This window comes from Crocuta crocuta, unplaced genomic scaffold, assembly GCF_008692635.1.
Source record: "Crocuta crocuta isolate KB4526 unplaced genomic scaffold, BGI_CrCroc_1.0 scaffold89, whole genome shotgun sequence".
NCBI lineage: Eukaryota > Metazoa > Chordata > Mammalia > Carnivora > Hyaenidae > Crocuta > Crocuta crocuta.
This window is the reverse complement of record NW_027551559.1, coordinates 7,901,316-7,906,410: the sequence shown is the minus strand read 5'-3', so window position 1 is coordinate 7,906,410 and position 5,095 is coordinate 7,901,316.

The following is a 5,095-nucleotide window of genomic DNA, read 5'->3' as shown; positions in this document are numbered from 1 at the left end:
ATGAATTTGGGGGGGGGGCGGGTGGGGGGAACGGGACACACATATTCAGTCCCTAACAGGCAGCCACTAGCCGTGTGTCACTGAGGAGATCTCAAATGCACAGCGTGACTGAGGAACGGACAGCTGATTGGGTTTACTCAGCAAGTTTGCATTTGTGTTTCCATAGCCACCCTGCTGGGCGACATGGCTCCAGAAGCTGCCACACTGCTTGGAATAGAGGATTTAGTCCTGAAATGAACTGAACTTAGGAGGAAAAAGTATCTTGGTTCTTAGTTTAAATAGTTAAATCTTCCAAGATATCAGGGAAGTTACACATTTTCGTCTTCTCATTTCCCAAACGTCTGTGGGACTGCCCTGCGCCAGCCAGGTGCCTTCCTGCCTTGGGGCCCTTGCCCCACAGGGCTCCAGTCCTGTGGCCGAGGGACGCTCTCTGGACCTGAGACACTTGCACTGAGGTCTATGCGCACGGGAACATCTGGACGGAGTGGGCCCCGGGGTGGGAAAGGACATGGCAAGAGCAGTGGACAGAAGGGAGAGGGGGCTCTTGGAGGCCCGGGGGACGGAGAGGCCGCAGCAGAGAAAGCAGGTTGGAGGCCCGGGGGACGGAGAGGCCGCAGCAGAGAAAGCAGGTTGGAGGCCCGGGGGACGGAGAGGCCGCAGCAGAGAAAGCAGGTTGGAGGCCCGGGGGACGGAGAGGCCGCAGCAGAGAAAGCAGGCTGCAGGCGCTGTCATATTTGAATTTTATTTTAAGCAAGACAGGAAGCCGTTGGAGGGCCTTGAGCAAGGGCACAAAGTGACGTCCTGTGGGTTTGAAACCTGTTCCCTTGGCACCCAGCAGGGACCCTGGGTATTGGGGCGAGATCCCTTCCAGTGGCCTGGCCAGGGGAGGGGGCGGGGGACGCACAGGACAGCCTGTCCTGGGACCTGAGCTCTGAGAACACGAGGGAAACCCAGGAACACCTCCCAGGCGAGGTGTGAGCGGTGGAGGGGCTGCTGACCGGGAAGGGTGAGATCTGGGGCACACGGAGGGGGACGTGGGGAGGGGTGTGCGCCACCCACGCCCACAGGGCATCTCTGTGGGCATGTGGAAGGGAGGGAGGCGTCCGGAATTACTGATCTCAGAGCCACCGCCCTGTTCTCGGATGGGATAGGGCATGGCCCGGGGGTGAGGGGGGAGCATCAGCATCTCTGAGCTCTCCGCCCTTGAGATGGGGGGCTCCGTGGGCTCCGGGGGGCGGTCGGCCCCGCCCAGAACAGCACGGTCGCCGCGGGCCGAGCACCGCGCAAGGCCCCGAGGTCTCCCCCACTCTCCTGCCCACACGCTGAACTGCTAGATAAAGTTGTTGAGAAATTCTGGAATGCCCCCCAGATTTCTGTACAGTTTTATTTCTCACAGAGGACTATCAGCAGTGAGATAAATTTAGACTCCCTGCTAAGTGTGACACAACACGGTAATTGTACAAGTATGAGGTCTTAAATTACACTTTTATTATCTTGTGTTTCTCTTCCAGCTTATAATTCTTCTTTCTCATCACTCTCTGACCTGTATCCCTGCGTCTGCCTCACAAGACAATCATTAAACTTCTCCAGTCACCAGTAAATGGTGGAAAGAATGAAAGAGCTTGGCTTTAAACACTTCTAAGTAGACAATTGGGAAGTGGTTGCAAATTAAAACCAGGCGGCTTAATGATATTAGTGTGGCCTGCTTGAGACACGGAGCCCGGCCCCAGGCTCTGGGCCTGTGGTACCCATGACATCAGAGCTCGGAGGGGATGGCAGTGGGGTGTGGGGGACGCGGGGAGGCCTGTCCACTCAGCTTAGAGGGGGTGGGGGGAATGCGGTGACCGGCCCCGGAGCAGGGCGCCCATGCGGTGGGGCCTGTCCACTCAGCTCCCGGGGAAATTCTATTTCCTGTTGTGACAGGAAATCACCTCCCAGCCGGTGGGAAGGNGGGGGCTGTTCCTGTATCATCTCCCCCATTCAGCCTGCTCCCCAATGGCAGCTGAACACGGGGAGCTGTGACCCACCAATCTGAGCCCAGGGAGTCTGGTTTGGCTAAGTGTTTTCCTGCTAGATTTCACTATAAACGAAAGGTGACATTTACAAACTCGCGATTAGGAACTCAGAAGGAGAGGTCAGGTATAGCTGGGTATGTGACACTCATGTGACAAAGTGTCAGTTGGGGGATTCGGGAATCGTAGTCTCTATCAATTGACCATCGAGGACAAACAAAACGTGGATGATTTTCGTCCCACAGAGAGCAGAAGGGCCACGGTGGCCAAGGATGCCCCCAGTACACTGAGCATCATTTCAGCCGCAGACAACAAACAGAGCTTAACATAGCCTCTTAAAATATTCACCAGAGGGCAACTGCTCAACGCCGCACAGGTTCTTCCCGAGCTCAGGATGGCATGGACAGGCAGCGCCGAGGAACGCACATGGCCCAGCTGGAGCATCAGCTTCTGGGGTCCCCTCTCTGATGTCCTCATGTGTTCTACTACTTCTGACTGAGACGGAATCTCTTGTGACTCATTTTTTATGTCCCCAAACACACATAGACCACCTTAGCAGCACAGGAAGTTCCTAAAGCAAGTGCAATCCTGAAGCCCCACCCTGTAGGAAGTGAATGGGGCAGGCAGAGTTCTCCAGATCCCTACCCAACCCGTCCTGGTACACAAACTGTCTCCCAGATACTCAGTCAACAATCTAGGGACTGCCATGGCTGGGTCTTGCAGACGGGATGAAGATGCAAAACTGACTTCAAGACAGGGAGATTATCCTGGGTGAGCCTGACCTAATCAGGTGAGCCCATGAAAGGGATGGGGCTCCTCTTGAAGAAAGAGACTTTTACTCCCGGTTTCTGGCTTGGAAGATGAGGGTTCTCATGGCAAAGAGTGTGCACAGCCCCAGGACGCGGAGTCCTTGGTCCTACAACCGTGAGGAAATGAATTCTGCCAACAGCCCTCACGAGTTGGAAGCCGAATCTTCCCTGGAGTCTCCAGAAAGTTAGGAAGCCCAGCCAACCCTGATTTCACTGCGTGAGACCCTGAGCAGAGAACCCGGCTGCTGCACGCTAACAAATGGCTGCTGGTTTCTGCCATCGAGTCCTGTCACTTTGCACAGCACGAGAAAACTAACAGAATCTGTTGTGCAATCAAGGGTGCAGTGCTCACGCGGGCCCCAGCCTCCCGCAGCCTTCTCAGCAGAGGGAAGGTAGTGCCTCTCCTGCACTCTGCACTGGGGAGGAGCGAGCACCGCCAAGAAAACGTACAGAACTCACCCGGGAAAGCTGAAACCGCCACCAGAGACAGAGTGGATCGCGTTCTCCTTGTCAATGATGGTCATTAATTACAGCTGTTTTCTTTTTCTCTGTTGGCGACACTCTGTCTTTCTTAGTTTTAGTTTAGTATCAGGGAAATAGTCTTTCCCAGGCTGCAGAGCTTAGACAGCCTGGTGTTGACTGGGATGTTGAGTATTGTTTCTAGGAGAAGGGTGCCAGGGTCTAATAACACTCTTGGGGAGTCACAGGATATGAACACATTAAAGGCCCTGAGAAGTCCTGCTGCAGAGAACCTTGTTCAGCATGGTGGAATGGGGCAGTTTTTAATCCTATATTGAAAGAACTTTTCTCCACCTACTCTGATAAATCTCATGGGACTGGAGGAGCCCAGTTTGAGAAAACTGGTTCAGAAGTTAATAAAAACAAACAGGGGCACCTGGGTGGCTCAGCTGGTTACGCATCCAACTTCGGCTCAGGTCGTGGTCTCACAGTGGGTGAGTTGAAGCCCCGCATTGGACTGTCAGAGCAAACCTGCTCTGGATCCTCTGTCCCCTTCTCTCTCTGTCCTCCACCTCATTCTCTCTCTCAAAAATACATACTAAAAAAATTAAAACAAACAAATGCGTAAAGACCAGCTGGCTCCTCATTGCAAGCACTCTGATCATGTTGGGTCATGAGCATATGAGTTTGCAGCTCTCAAGTGCCCAGACGCCCCCTCCCTCAGCCGGTTTCTGGACACCCCCATAGGGCCCTGGACCTGAACATTCCCAGACACTCAGGCACAGGAAAAGGGCGCCTGGTAAGAATATTTAAGATAAGTGGCAGTGCCTTCCATGCCACAGAGGGAAATCCCATGCCCTCAAAGAACTCACTAGGCGAAAATATCTTTTTAATAGGAAAACAGCTGGTTTGATAAGATGATGAAACACTGCTGTCCATAAAAAAAAAAAAAAGAGAGAGAGAGAGCACCTTTTTACTCGTGTGAAGTCTCTCTACCATTTGCAAATAAAAGCTGTGATACTGAAAATCAGACCTGCTCTGTCCCATAAAGAAGTGTGGTGCCCAGTCGCTGGGGACTTACACTTTGGCCGGGGCCGATCGACTGTGGGCCCCTCAGGAGGATAGAACAGACGGCCCAGAAACCAGCTCTTCTGTACAGAGGCCTCACATCTGAACAGTATGGCTTACCAGCACCAACTATTCAACAGGGCCAAGAAAACCGGCTTATTCTTTGGGGGAAAAAACAAACAAACAGCTGTATCTCCAACTCTCATCTTCTTTGAGAAACATGCCTCGAACAGAACACAGACTTACGCATAGAATAACAACTTCCAAATAGAGGTGAAGGAGGTGTAGGTGAAGATTTAATCCCAGGGTTGAGAAAGGACTTTTATATTCTTGTTGTTTATTTATTTGGAGAGAGGAGGCGAGAGAGAATCCTAAGCAGGCTCTATGCAGAGCCCGACGTGGGGCAAATGAATGAGGAAAAGCAGAACTCTCTAAAAAGAAAATCAACAAAGGACACGAAGGCAAAATATATTAGAGCTGAAATGGCCAATAAATGGGGGCGGGGGGCATACTGGCCGTCCTGGCAGTGACAGAAAGGGGAGGGAGGAGGCGAGACATGGGTCTGATGGGCGGTAAGAGAGGAATGCCCACCCCATGTGGGCGGTGGTTACGGGAGCCGGGGCAACTGAAGGGAGAGCACTTTGTGCCCAATGTCAGGACGGCGATGTTAAGAGAGAAAACATCGAAACTCAGCAATAGGCAAGACGATGACTGTGTCTTTTCAAGGACACATGGGGGGGGGGGGGG